A 16,303-nucleotide genomic window follows, 5' to 3' on the forward strand; every position below is an offset into this window, starting at 1 on the left:
GTAGAGAATTCAAGTGAGTAGTTGTCAGACAAAAAAGAGTGTGCAGTGGTCCCATTAATAGTGGGTCCATGCTTTTGGGTAAAAACAAATATCTGCAATAACAGAACAAAAATTTGCAGGTAATCAATGCAATCTGTGATTTTGCTACTACTGTTTACTTTTGTTGTGAATTGTGCAAAATCCTCTAGAAATGACTACAATGATTTCGCACAAAACTAGTCGAAACATGGGTTGGTTTGCTGGATAGAACCAAGGTTCCAATAATCCTGAACCAAACTGGTTCAAGAACCAGAGCTGATTTGGTGAAAAAGGAGTATGAGGCGGTCTATCTGTTGGAGGTAGGTAAAGATGTCTCACAGATGAGCAGGAGGCCACCCTGGTAAGTATGGTAATGGTCAGTAATGTTGTCATTTTGAGGGAAATTTAAACCCAGGTAGTTGAAGACCAGGTAGTCTTCCAATGAACTGACAGCATCAGTATTTCCACCAGTAACTGATGCCTGTGGTGATGTGACTCTGGAGTCGATCCAGGGTTGGATAAGGCATACAATGGCACACAAAACTTTCTCTCTTTTGGCGTCTTTGTTCACTGTTGGGGCATACGAGAGAAGCAAAATTTTCTTCATAAGGAGTTGCTTATGTAGCAGAGGGACACTAGGACCCAGGCAAAATTTGGCCAGTCAAGGTGAGAGCTGCTTGGGTCCTAGCGTCCCCCTTCTACACTTACCTTGCCTATAGCTTCTTTACATATGACATCATACATTAGTGTGCTGTCCACATTAGTGAGCAAGCAACTGGAGGCAAAGACAACCAACACTGCACAAATGTTCCAAACGATCAAATTGGGAAAAAACAATGGCCACTTTCAGACCTGAAAATAGTAAGATGTACAGGGAAGAAGGACAGAAAAACCTAAAGAATTAGTAGCAGTTGTGGATCAAAAGCCTCCGCCTTCAGTCTGGAGGAACGGCGTCAACTAATTTTAAATGGTTACGTGAAAGCTTTGTGTTAACATGCCTTGAGCTCAGTGCAATTACAGTGTGCTGTGACAATTTTTACATGTTTTCAGCCATGACCCAGATTTTTAACAGTGTTTCACCAGACCTCTGGTAACACATGACATAAGTAGAAAATTGTTGTTAAAGTTAGCTAACGTTAGTAACATTAACCTAAAAGCGGTGCATCCAATGTACAGAGTATACTATACGACTACATACTACTAGAGTACTATAAAAGACAGAAACACTCAAGCACATTTACTTACCAGAAACAAGACAGCAGTTGTTGCAGGCATGAACTCAACTGCACATGAAATACTTATAGTCCACTAGGCTCTTGTACGCTTTCCCTGGTTTACTGTGTAATATAAGTAATGTTAGGAGATCTGGAGGACAAGGTCATTTGTTACAACGATTGTGTCAACACCAGGCAAATCAGTCAAGTTGAGGGAATACTGTAAATCTTAAATTAATAGCCTGGGCTATTAATTGCTTAAATCAATGAACTCAACAGGCTTGTATTTGGGACAGGTGTCTATGTGGGACAGGCTTTTAATTCCTTTCACACAAAACTATTGCTTATCAAAGATATGAAATACAATGACATTTTTTATTTAAGCCAGTATGAATATTACTTGTATAAAAATTAGGCTTTGAATCATGAAGCATATCAATTGTGAATTATTCATTTAATCTTAGCTCTGAGGGACAGTGCATCAGAGAGAGAGAGAGTTACAAAATTCGTTCTGACACAACACTGCTTTATCCTGTTAAAACAATATTCATGACTTGCATTATTTTTTATGAAAAAGCCTTTGATTCTTTTGATGGAATATGAAGGAAAATGAATAACTTACAGGGTAATCAAGGAATGGATATATTCTGACTATTCAACAACTTCAAAGGTAGGGTGTCACCACTTTCATCTCTCTTGTTTATCATGCTAGTAAAGCTCAATGATTTACTGTAATCTTTGGTGCTCATGCTATAGTTTCAGTAAAGTGAACTGATTCATCGAATTGTGGAGAATCTAGTCAAGCTTATAATATGTAGCATCTCCATATTGACACCTAACTAATATTAGCTTAAGTAGGTAGCTAAAAACCTGTTTTATACTTCCAAAGAACTATAAAAATGAACTGTTTGGCAACCAGACCAGGTGTCTAATTGAGACAGGCCTATATTTGTCAAATTTGTAGCCACACTGGACTTGTAAAAGAGCCTAGGAGTTAAACTGGGACTAGGCTTTTAATTAAAGATTTATAGTATTCACTTTTCTTTGTTTTGTATGGATCACATGCAACATGAGTTTTAATTTTATGACAATACCTGTTGCCTGCAGTTTCATCCCCTTTATGTGATCACTTTTCTCTATATAAAATTCACAAAATACAGTGATGACCATATATTTAAATATACCTAAGCTAAAGACATTTAAACTCAGTTTTTTACAATTCAATATATTTCATGTTACCAAACTTTTCCTGTATGAAGTGAATGGATTATGTTCTTTATTCCCTTGAGAGATAATTTCAAAATAACAGCCAAGACAGAAATGTATTTCAGATTTAATTTATCAAAACAGATTATCAGTGGGTCAAAGGTTTAAAAAAACACTCTTTTAGTATTTGGTGACATTGCCTTTTAATTGTTTCACCTAAATCGGATGCTTGGGGTAGCCTCACACAATCTTCTCACAATACCCATTCCTCCTGACAGAATTGAAGTAACTCAGTCTGGTTTGTGGGCCTCCTTACACAGACATGCCTTTTCAGTTCAGTTCACAAATTCTCTCTTGAATTCAGGTCAGGGCTTTATGATGGCCACTCCAATACTCTTTGTGCCATTTTGTGACAACTGTGGCAGTATGTTTAAGATCGTTGACCTGCTGGAAGACGCAATTGTGACCAAACTTTGATTTTTCGCTGATGTCTTGAGATGTTGCTTCTGATTTGCAGATAATCCTTGTTCTTCATGGTGCCATCATGCTACACCAGTTTCATTTCCAAACAACCCTGCATGATGTTGTTTCACAGTTGGGATGATGTTATTTGGATGGTAGGCCTCACCCTTTTTCCTCCATACATAGCACTAAAGACTGAGGCCCATTAGTTCATTTTTTGTGTAATTTGACCAGATAACCCTCCTTCAAAAGATTATCTTCATCCAGGTGATCACCTGCAAACTTAAGTCTCACTCTTTTTATGCTGGTCTTACAGTAGGGGCTTCTTCCATGCAAAACAGCCTTTTAGGCCTTGGCACTGTAGAGCTGTCTTGATAGTGAGTATAGATACATTGATACCTTGTGCCTTCACCTCCTTAACCAGTTCCTTTGTTGCTGTCCTGGGGTTCAGTTGAACCTTTCATGCCAAGGTTTTGTTCAGTCCTAGAGGATAATTTTCTCCTACTTCCTTAACAAGTAAGTGTCTGGTTCCAAAACTTTTCCCCTTGCATACAATACTGCAAAAGCACTTTTGGAATGTTCAGTCTCTTGGAAATTGCTTCCTAAGGATAAACCAGACCAGACTGGAGGGCCACAATTCTTTTTCTGAGGTCTTGGCTAGGTTGCTTGGATTTTCCCATTGTATCAAGTACAAAAAGGCAGTGACTCTAAGGGTATATAAGTAAATAAATACAAGTGCAATTCTTGTTAAAACACAGGTGCATCCATATTATATTCCGGTTACGACAATTGGCCGGTCAAATGCTTTCACAAGTAATTCCATCAGTTTCTGGAATCCTTCATATGGTTTAAAAAGACAGTCATCTTGGTGTATTTAAACATTTGACCCACTGAAAATATCTTCTACTTAATAAAAGCTGAAATAAATGTCTTTCTTAGCGATTATTTTAAGATCACTTCTCATGGAAATAAAGTAGGTAACTTAACATAAGTAATATATGGTAACATGACATATGTGGCGCTTTTAAAATTTGAGTTTCTCTGTCTTTAGCCTAGGTGTATTTAAATATATGGCCTCAACAATATATGGATTTATCACTTCCTGCTTTCTACAAAAATTTTACGCATCATAATTGTCACATAATTGCAAACAAGCTAAGTGCCTCTTGGCTGTGAGAAAATATTAGCAAGCCATTTGTGGTTTTAAAATAAGTGTATAAATCATTCCAGTCAGCTCAATCACATGGATTTACAATCTGTATTAGAGCTGTGTAGCATTGTTTTTTTTGTGTGCCATGATTCATGCTGTGTGGAGGGCAAAGAAATACATCTGTTAATTTTCTTGTGTTCACAGTCTGATTTATTGCATCAGTGTATGGTCGTGACAGACACATTATCACTATTTCAAAACTGTGTTTTCCCCTAATGGAGCTGCTGCATCCTGCACAAGGTCAGTCACAATTTTTTTTGACAAAACATTAACTCTAATTAGCTCATTTTAAAAAGTGTTTCCATGACTGGTCTCCTCCCACATTTACACAGTTAATATTGGATGAGGTAGGAGTGCCAGGACTGACTCTACCCTGAGATCTCTGATTAAGACCAGTCTTTGTCAGAGGTTTGCGTCCTTCCAGGGTCAACATTGCTGAACACGATATTGTGTCTATCAGGTTCTTTGGATAGGATACACTCAACAATACACAATTGAAAAATTTAATTGAACCCTTCTTTTTGTTGTGTCTGCACTGGAGGAACTAGGAATGATCGTAGTTCGTAGAACTTCATTTGACTTTTTTTAAGAGCAAGTACTCTTCCAGCACCAGAACCATGACTTTTCTAAGTGCCTGTTGATTGGTCCAGACATAAGTGTATGATGCCTGGTCCAAACATTGTAAGTGTACAGTGACTGGTTCAGACGTAGGTGTACAGTGTATGGTGATTGATTCAGATCTAGTGATTGGTCCAGACATCGTAAGTGTGTGGTGATTGGTCAAGACGTAAGTGTACGTTGATTGGTCGTAAACAGCTAATGCAGCACAGGTGTTGTGTTGACTGTTTCCCTGTCAATATGTGTTTCCCCCTGCCTAAACCTGAACCAAACTCTTAACCCTAATCACTGAGCTGGGTTCAGGGGCTATGGAGCTTGAGCAGGAAATGAACTGTTGAAGTTCTCCACACATGAGTGACTGTTGGGAAGAAAAGGGCACTGCAGTTTAGTATTGTTATGACCAGAGACTTTACAGTTTCCCTATCAGTAGTTCCCAGCTGAAAGGAAGTTGAGCAAACAGAGGCAGAATCTCTTAATTGAAAACACCAACGTATGCTCATACAATAGTTTGTATTATGCAAAGAATTAGTGGCCCAGGAATGATGTTATGTACTTAACAAAAGTTCCTGTGGTTAGGTTTAGGAAAAGGAACATGGTGACGATGTACCCTAAAATGGCTTAAAGACCTCCTTCTTAACTTCCGCCAGGAAATTGGTCACTTGATTGCAGCCTTCCCAAATACATGAGTTATATATGAATTACTGGCTTATGATTACATCCGATCTGTAGGAATTTTTTTGTGTGTTACTTTTCATATGAAAATGTATGAACAATGCATGAAAACAGCCTCGAAAACCCAGAGCTCTCAGCTGGAGGCAAGAGGGATGAGCTCAGAGGGCATGTTTGAAAGATAGGATGATGAGTAAAGGAGAAGAAAATGAGGGCATGAATACTGCTTTGATTTAGCAAGAAAGATCAAATCTACAGGATATCTCCTGGTCACACTTCTCTGGAACACATTCCATCTTCTCAGAGGGGAAATTACAGCTGACAAATAACATGATGACATTTATAATGCCTGTCTAAGACTAAGAGTAAATACACCCAACTCAGCTTATCCATGGTTTGAATTATAGCTGATAGCATCAAGCTGACGCAAGTTACATGGAAGCAAAGGTTCAAAAGAACATAAATCAAACACATCCCACACTGAGAGAACTGCTTTCTGTTTGAGTGAATCAGCAATGAGAGTTCATAGTTACTACTAAATCTCTGGGGACACTCTTCAGAGTGTGTACCATTGTTAATCAAAACTCAGTGTTTTGATTTACGGCTGTGCAGGTTGTGAGAGTTTGGAAGAAATCCAGTTGCCACAGCAGGCTTTTGTCTTGTTACTCCGGAATTTCCGTGAGTAATAGCCAGGAACTATGACGCATGCAGATCAACCCACCTGCAGGTCCCAGGTGGAACACTTGCTGGAAAATAACATGGGTTTGGCTGTCAAAAAAATGACAGAGCAGTATTTTAAGTAAATTAGTAAGAATTCACAGAAACATTGCATGCAGTAAGTCCACCTACCACCTTTACTTGTTTAACCTTAGGGCGGGTTTGGGCAGGCGGGTCAAAAAAATGACTAAGCAGCGTTCTGAGTAAGTTATTACTAATTTACAGACATTGATCAATCACAAACTGAAAAAAAAAAGTTTTAGAAGTTGAAATATTCTAATTTACATAGTAAATAGAAACTATTTACAGTAAAGATATGCTACATATAGAAAATATATTGTAGTAAAAAGGAATAATCTTAAATTTTAGGGATGAGTGGGTACACCTCTATCATTATCTGTGTCTGTATCTGTTTAACCAACCAAATTATCTACATTTGTACTTGGAATGGGTGGAGTTTTCCGATTTAAACCAAAGTTATCATTTAAAGCCTGAAATTGATATGGGTTGATCAGAAGTTGCAATATGTATTACTTAATAGAAAACTCATAAAAAGTACATTATCTGTACTGGATACTCATTTCATCCAAGTATTTGTCTCAACCCTATTAAATTCCAGTGATGCTGCATGTGCATTTATTCACAGTATATTTGATTGTTTTTGTTTTTTTTTTAATAGAGGAAATTTACACAGACCACAGCTAAAAACTACAGGTGTTAAGCTTCATTTTGATTTGTGGGCTGCAGGGGTTTGAAAGAGATTTCCAGCTGCCACACCAGGTTTGGTCTCGGTACTCCTTAGTTTTCCTGAGTGAAAGCCAGGAGCCATGATTTGTGCTGGTCCCAGGCTGATTCGGGAAAGCTTACTACTACTCATGCATTCAGGTGGGCAGGTTAAAGCAGCTTTCCATATAAGTTAACAATTAACAGAAATAGTGTGTGCAACAGTCCACCATCCACCCCCATCTTTCATTTTATTTTTAACTAAACTAAGTTTTAACTAAAGTGTCTAAAAACCCCCCCACAAACCTTTTTATTGGGGGACATCGATCATTAAGAGGCTGAAAAAAATGTTTTCTACCTACGGGACCCAGATAGGTTTGGGAAAGCTTACTTGAAAATATCACAGGTTGGGGCAGGTGAGTTGAAAAATGATTAATTAATAATGATTTACAGAAACACAGCAAATAGTCCACCCTCCACCTATTCTTGTAATCTTTACACTGCACAACTGCTCTTTGCAATTGAATGGTAAAAACAATAAAACAACTACTAGCCAAAATCCTACGTGTGTGGATTACTATCTCTCTGTGGATTACAATTCAATACAACCCAGGGATTTAGGGGATATCATGGTTCTTAATGTGCATTAATGGGACATTACATGTAATATCATGGACATAGTGGTTAAATATTTTGAATTAAGAATTTACAGTACACTTACCTGTACTTCAGGTTGGATATTGTTTATACAGAACATATATGCCACTTTTCATACACATCTGTGGTCCTTTCCATTGACCTGTTAACATTTCTGGTATGTACATTTGGTTTCGTTTTTTTTTTTTTTTTAATATTCACTCTTTTCAATTTTGCACTTTTGATGATGATGATGATGATAATAGTTTATTTCGGTCCAGTTGCATAGCAAGAAACATTTCCAAAATCAATAGATACATTTTACAATGGCCGAAAAGGTGTAGGCTGAAGCAAAGGCTTATTGTGGCTACCCTTTTTACAGTTCAGTTAAATGTCAAAACAAAAAACAATTGCAACAACAAAACATGACATAACAGAGAACATGTAGTTTAGACATGACAAAACAAAAGAACAAAACAAAATCGAAAATCCAAAACTACATATACACATATTTTCTTTTATATTGTTTGTTGTTGTAGCTTTCCTTTGTTAACATATGACTTGTAGTAATGATAATAATGATTTATATTTGTCTAGCCTATAACCTTGGATTTACACATTTTTTTAAACTGACAGATTGATTTGCATATTTTTAGTTCATTGTCCAGGCTGTTCCAAAGCTTGTGCTACTTCTGCACAACATTATCCCAAAAAGAAAGTCCTGTTTTATTTTAACATATATGAACAGTAATAGTTTCACCACAACACACCAGCAGCCAAGGACCAGCCAACTTAACCATGTCACTGCACCTGCACAACGCCGGCATGTAGTTAGTGTTACACCCATTAAAACCTTATGTATCACAGCCATGGTAATCATAACAGCCACGACCATAATCATCTTCGACCATAGCCATAATTATAGCCTACTATTCCCCATTTATAATCATAGCGTCAGCCATGGCCACAGCCACTGCCCATCACAATCACAGCCACAGCAGCAGTATGGTGTAGAGAACCAACTAACCTCCTCTAGTACTCTTCATTTTAGCTGCAATGATACAGACTTGTGGCCGAGGTACCTACTATCACAATAACAACAGCCAGCCACAGCAAAGAGCACCACTATGCTGTGGAAACTGTCAGTGGCTGAAGTGACTGTAAGACAGAAAATGCATGAGTATTTCGTGTGAATGCAAAAGTTGCTGAGAAAAATAATTCCCACCATGGTCTCTCAGAGGGTCTGTTCTTGCTTTATTGATCTATAAAACAAATATTAATTCTACGGCTATTTCAAGCTCCATGTTTTGACCTTAAGGATTCTTGAGTTATAAAGTCAGCTTGTTTTATCATTCTGATTACAAATGCTGAATGCTAACAGTAGCCCTTTTACATGGAGATCACATTTTAGGGCAGCTACAAAGTCCGTACCTTATGCCTCTTTTGCATTTTTACACAAAACCAAACAGTGGCATCTGCATTAGCATGTCAGTCATTTACAGTCTCTGTTAAATGGCAGCTTATCTCATCCTTTTCTTGGAGGGTAAGGAGCTCCCAGTTTGCGGACGTTTATGGCTGGTGTTCGTCTTCTTAGAGTTAGCCACTGACTGCTAACACCTGCTTTTTAAATCTCGCCTGGTGGGTCAACAACATAGTATGTAATCAAAATCTCACACCTGTTTCTACCCATGATCACATCGTTCTGGCCTTAGGTTTTACACAGATCTCGCTTTGGGGCTGTTACCACCTCCGTTCCCAGCTCAGAGGTGAAACAACTCTGTCTCCCCTTTGTACCCTATATACCAAACGGCGAGGCAGCATAATGGTGCGATATACAGGATCGAGGTGACATAACCACATGCTTATGATGGACGGGTGAATGTAGATATTTCAAAAATACCAAGCTAGATTATTTGATGTGTTTCGAACATTATGCAAAATGGAAGTTGACACTCTGTAACTGCACTCTGTTGTATCTATTTTTGTCCAGGAGACAGTCGACTGCACAGAGGCAGAGGTGTATCTGACAGTGCATTTGTGTGTGTGTGTGTGTGTGTGTGTGTGTGTGTGTGTGTGTGTGCGCGTGCATGTGTGCGCGCGTGCCTGCTGTGTATTCTCAGAGTGAGGACTTTGCTCTCTGCAGAACTCTGCAGCCTCGTGACTCTGCTCCAGTTCCCCGCTCATTATTATGACACAGATTTTCCAGACTGGGCTGCTAATCTAACCTCCAGCAGCCTCACTGCTCTGTAGGGCCACTGGTCACCATAATCACTGACTACACTAAAATAAATCTCCTCCAATATACAGCAATACTTAATTAAATTACATACATATCACAGAAATATTGTTATTCTTTATTGTATTGTATTGATGCTGTGTCTATTGTGGAACAGTTTACTCGAGCAGAGCGGGGTCTGTGAAACAAAGTTAATATAATAGCTTCATTGTGGAGCCTCCAGTTAAAAGGAACCTAATATGCTCATTTTCTGGTTCAAACTTGTATTCAAGGTTCTTCTAGTACTTGTTTACATGCATTAATGGTAAAAAAAAATAAACACACTTCATTTCCCTCGTGGTGTCCATGCTGGAACACTTGTATTCACCCTCTGACTGAAACGCTCTGTTTTATTGCCTGTCTCTTTAAGACCTGATCCAAAATTGAAAAGAAATTAACATCATCAGCAACCAAGATTACCTGTATAACTGTGTATAGCAGCAGTTTCTACTCTTAAACATCACCAATAAAAGCCTGTAAACACAACCAAACATGTTCCAACAAGGATACGATATGAAAATGGGGAGAAATGGACAACATCAGCGACCAAGATTAATTATTTTCCCGAGGTTAGCATGTGCAGCAGTGTACTTGCAGTTGAGATATGACTGTGTATGGCAACACTTTCTACCGTTAAAAATCCACCAATAGGAGCTTCTGAACACTACTGGACATGTTCCAGCAGCAATATGATGCATGACAACTATGCACAATAGGCCCGGGGAGAATTATCCACATTGTCAGGTCCATTTTCATCAAAAAAAAAAGGAAAGAAAAAAGAAATAGGTAAATAACGTGACCAAGGCCCATGCTGAATTGTACTCGTGTCCACTCCCCACAACAAAAAACTACGTATTTAGCAATTGTTAAGGCATAAACATTTACTACATACATTAAGTAGTTGGACCCCAAATTTGATGCTCAGGCTTGCTGTTGTGGCTAGCCCAGTTCTGTGACCAGTAATGTTAGCAAGTGCATATCAGCTATATTACCATCTTCATCATATCTAGGCTGCTGGGCAATCTCAGGCCACATATTGTCCTTGTGGTTGTTGAGGTGGTTTTTTGCGATATTTGTCGTGCAATATTGGATGGTGAGAAACCGAATTTATAAGAAGTTCCCCCATTTTGGCAGCAGTGACCTTTGACCTGGAAGTATGACATCAGTTGGAGCAAAGGATTTTATTGGTCCGACACATATTTCCACTGGCAGAAATTCACTGAAATCAAGGTGTGGACAAATGTTTTTATCCCCTGCATGAATGTTCTGCAGGGCTGTGCAAGCATTCATAAGAGCGCAAAAAAAAGTATTCATATATTTCCGTGCAGGTTTTTTGAGACTTGTGTAAAAGGGCTTTACAGTCTGATCATCTCTATGCAAAAGCTCTGCGCAGCTTTACTCCAGCAGCACTGACAGTGATGATTCCATTGAAATGAACTGATTTTTGCTCCAACATTTTGTTGTTAGTGTGAGTAGACCCCCGGTAAGAGGGACAGCTCTGGGACACCCACTGATATTATAATTAAGCTATGCTGACAAATATGATAAATATTTATAGAACTGATATGACTTTCTTTAACTAGAAGTACTGACCTTAGCAACCGTAATGTCTATTACTGTCAAAGACAGCTCTGGGGATACAGCACAGCATTAAGCACACTGCCTTTCAGCTGGTGCTCCCACATTGTGTGTCCTCTCTGCCTTGGGAACAGGTGCAGCCCAGAGGTAAGTGAAGAGTCTGAGATGAGTAGTTTGGTTCAGTTTGAACTTCCTGACCCTCACCAGTCTGTCAGGGAGGGAGGACAAGGCTGAGACAGGTTATCAGATGACCCGTGAGAACACGTCAGTCCTCCAACTACAGCTGAAGTAGCTGTGTGTGTGTGTGTGTGTGTGTGTGTGTGTGTGTGTGTGTGTGTGTGTGGTAAAAGTATGACACAACAGGGGCTAAACTGCCCGTAATGTTTTAGTAAAAAGAATGTCTCTGGAATGAAAAGCATATGACTGGGAAGAAAACAAAGTGAATGAATACTTGCTTACTGCTTTTCCTTTCATTAGCACCAAGTTGTAAAGCCCACTACACACACAAACACAAACACACACACACACACACACACACACACAAATCTACACCACCACCACAAGCTGTATATGACAGACTGCAGTGACTTCATGCTCTTACAACAAACAGACAGACAGACAGACAGACAGACTGTGCGTGTCCTTTGGTCAGAGAAACCTTGAGGAACCACTACAAAAAAACCCTACTATTGTTCAGATAATTGGCCAAACTTCCCCTGAAGGCTCTTGGCCATGGGAACACAAGTCATGGGAATGGCTGCCATGGTAACAGCCTGCCAGAGCCTGTTAATGACCAGCAGAACTGATGGGTCATGTTCAGTCCTGAGCATTAGCAGCTGAGTCAGGCTGCTGTGTGCTGAAGCAGCTGATCTGTGGAGGTGTAAACAGGCCTAGCCACCTTCATCTGCCCTCACTGCGCCGCAGCCTGCTACCTGCACTGCTCTGCACTGCTTAAAAGAAGGGTCTCCAACATCAGGCCAAGGTCCAGTTTGCTCAAAGAGACACAGAACTAAGAACTTAAATTATCAATCAATACTTTGGCAGACCCCCTGCAGTAACCTCCTGTTGAAGACCCAGGGTTTAAAGACAAACTTCACCCACAAAATGATATTTAGTAGTTCAGTTACTCACCCTGCATTAACTTGAATTTGTGAAGAAAATTTGTTTTTCTTGCATGTCTCCATGGTGGACGGGGAATCTAAAACCAGAAAACCTTCTTGATAAATTAAAGTAAATGGGGTCCATGTTTAACAACAACAAAATTATATAAAAAATCCATTTACAAACTCTCACACAACTCCTGCAAAATTATCTAAGTCTCATTTATCTGGTCGTATGTTCAGCACTACCCAAATAGCCTACACGCATTTCCCCTAAAACCTTACTATTTAAAACACTACACAGTCTCAAACACAGATAAGTAGCACGCCTGCACTGACCTGATCTCTAGCCTACTTGTCTTTTTTTGATGCTTGGACAAAAGCCCTGTCATCACTGTAATGACACCAGGGGCTTCCTTTTGCGTTGTATCTTGATGCCAAAGGGGTCGGGGTCAGTCACTTAAGTCTAGTTGCATGACTGAGGAAGGGTCAGCAGTCAGGTTTAAGGAACAAAACTACATGGTTAGGGTCAGGGTAAAAGATTGTGGTTGATGTTAGTCACATGAGTTGACTTATGTAACTAACATAGGCAAGGAAATGAGACCGTAAAACTAGTAAACACTGATTTTAACAGTACAGGATTTGAAATACCAACAAATCAGCTTTGCAAATGTTTTATGAAAAATAGAAATGTATTCAGCACCTATGTTAGAATGCAAGGATCTACACAATGCATTTCCATGAGTAACGTAACGACATAACTTTTTTTTGTTTGCGACTTGATTGATATTATCAAAGCACTGATAGTTCATCCAACCCGGTCTCACTTCGAAGCTGTCGAAATCGGACTCTTGGCCAGTGACTTCCAGCATCAGACACTGACGAAAAAAGCCGACCTTTTGCGTCAGCATGATATGTGGCTGGTCACCTTTATAGTTTAAAACCTGGACAATGGGGCGGGACAAGAGCAAAAGTTAAGGGGGTGAAAGTCTGAGTAGGGTGGGCAGAAGGGGGTGGTAGGTGGGTCCAACAACCACCGACTTTCTCCTGGGAGGCAGGTGTTCACTTTCCATATGACTGTAAAGCCAAACCCTGTTCCTTTTTTCTAAACCCAACCACATGCTTTTGTTGCCTAAACCCAATGACATGTGTGTCTTGGCAAACGTAACCATGTGCGTTTGTTGTTGAAGGAAAAAAAGATGTTGATTCACGGTGTTGTACTAATGTAGTGCGTTTATTCTGAAAGAGACTGTATACAACCTGTAAAACTCTTGAGAAAAGGGGAGTGTATTTTGAAACGAGACAATGCATGTAACAGGCTGAAGTTAACATGGTGTCCCAGTACGTCAACAAACAACACACCCTGGGTACCTTGCATGTTGTATGTCTACGTAGAAAGTCGATGACCAAACGTCGACATGTGACGAGGTTGGAGTGAGAAGCAGTTGAAGCAGTAGCCCTTATTAGATAGGAATTGTTCAGATTTACAGGAAAGCCCAATCAGTCTTCTTTCAGCACTGGCAGTATAAAAACAAAATTGGGGAGGGCAGAAAATTGCCGCCTACCTACTTTTGTTTATACAGAATGCGCCTTTTTCGGGGCAATGGGCGGCGTGAGCAAGTAACAAAATGTGAAGCTCAGCATGTGACGTAAACAGAGACGTGGGAGGGAAGCCGCGCACTGCTAGTCAGGCGGCGGTAGTCAGACGGCGATTCTCTCGTAAATCGGCCTGTTCTTTACTGTCCCCATCATCTGACGGTTAATGGCCTCTTCGTTTGGTGAGTGCAAGGAGGGTGTGCTTTTCCTTGTCTCCCCAGTTGCTCATCTTTACAGTGTCTGTCAGGTTTGCATTTCCCTCATGCTACTAGCTGCTTGCTACTTCCTGCTATCAGCTGTTTCCTGTTTATCCACCGCCAGTGGCTCGCACATGTGGCGTCATCAACAGCTCCTCCCACAAGTCTTCAACAGCCCCTCCTGTTGCGGAAGTCCGCCACGGTCTGTTTAAACTTAAAGGGCTCCGCCAATATGACTACCCTACGAGGCGGAAAATTGGGCACCTTGGATCAAAATCTGGCAGTGTGAAAGAGGCTATTGTGCCAGGAGTGTAGGTGGGGGGGAGGGGTGAAGGTGAGGATGTGGGGGGTTGCAGCCGTGATGTCTGGGCCAGGGGTGGGGCAGACTGATCAAATCTATTGAAGAACAGATTTAGATCATTCACCCACTTCTGGTCGCCTCTGGCCTGGGAGTCTGGTTGTTTGTGCCCTGAGATGGTTTTCAGACCTCTCCAGACTCCGCTGACGTCGCTCTGCTGCAGCTGTTCATCTTCTTTTCATATGCTTCCTTTCCTCAACTGATGTTTCTCCTTAGCTCCTTCTGCACGGCCTTCAGCTCCTCCCTAGTTCCAGGGTTAAAAACTCTCCACTTCTCCTTCAGGAGAGCTTTTATATCTGGAGTAATCTAGGGTTTGGTGTTGGAGAAGCAACGTACAGTCCTGGTGGGTACAGAACCTCCCACACAGTGGTCTCAAAGCAGTCTTTCAGGGCCTCCTCGGCCTCATCAGACCACCTCTTCACAGTGCGAGTGGTTGCTGGTTCCCTCTGCACCAGAGGTCTGTAGACAGGCAGAAGTTGAACCAGGTTGTGATCAGCTCTTCCCAGGGGGGCAGGGGGGATGAGTGGTATGCCTCCTTGGTGTTGGCATAAAATAAATCCAGGGTTATATTGGCTCTGGTGTGGCAGGAAACATACTGGGTGAAGGTGGGCATGGTGGTGGATGGACAAGCGTGATTGAATTCCCCAGAGATTAGAAGGAGGGCCTGAGGGTGCTGTGTTTGCAGCCTACTTGTAACAGAGTGGAGATGGCGAAGATGTCAAGATGACAAAGCAAATAGAAGATATACTTAACTAATCCCTGAAGGGAAGTTTTTTTCACCCTGTTGTCAAACAGGACCTATACAAATGGAGATATGTCAGAGCTAGGGGCTGCCTTTGGTTCAGTGCTTTGCTCAAGGCACCTAGGATACCCTCCTGCTACCAGTCCATGCTCCATACTTAGTACATATGGGGACTTGAACCTTCGGTTGCCAAGCCAAGTCCCTATGGACTGAACAACTGCTGCCCCAACTGAGCAAATAGATCAATCACTTTGAGAAGAGGTTATTTAGGTTTTTTTGCTGTTATTTTTTAAGATTCTTTCTTTTGTCAGTTTTGCCTTTTTTGCAGATGTTTTACCCATTTTCTGCCACTCTACAGCCTCTCTCCACACACAGCAGTATTAACTCAGGCCAGTCCATCTGGATCAGATCTGATCAGGTTGCAGTTGAATCCAGTCTGCACTGTGATTTGCTGAAGGTCTGGATCTATGCCCTCATCCAAGGTCTCCTAGTTTCTGAGAAAACACAGAGAACACAAACAGAGACGCACAGTCAAACACACAGTCACCTATCAGGTTCCCTCAGGCCAGACAGACCTCAGGTCTGTGTATCACTTTACCTCGACTACATTAAGCTACTGTTTTGCTTTCTGGCAGCAGACTATCACAGGTGTGATTGGACAGTGACTGAACACTACTTACTTTGAGGAGCACTTCCAAATCAGATAAAGTTGTCTTGTTCATTATCTCTCTCCAATTTGGCTAAAAAGATCAACATCAATTTTGACCTCAGCTCAGTTCACAGATTGATCTTGGATGAATTCAGCCTACTTTGGCCTACAAACTGGAGAATGTGGGAAACTGCCAACCTAACTCCACAAAAGGTGAAAAATCTGCCTAACAATGATTCCAAGGCATACTGATCCTATGTATGAAGCACACATAATAGTAGAAATGATGCACTGTGGTTTTAGGAGCAGTTAGTGTTGGAGCTATTTCTTCTGAC

The sequence above is a fragment of the Epinephelus fuscoguttatus genome, linkage group LG11, assembly GCF_011397635.1.
Source record: "Epinephelus fuscoguttatus linkage group LG11, E.fuscoguttatus.final_Chr_v1".
Lineage (NCBI taxonomy): Eukaryota > Metazoa > Chordata > Actinopteri > Perciformes > Serranidae > Epinephelus > Epinephelus fuscoguttatus.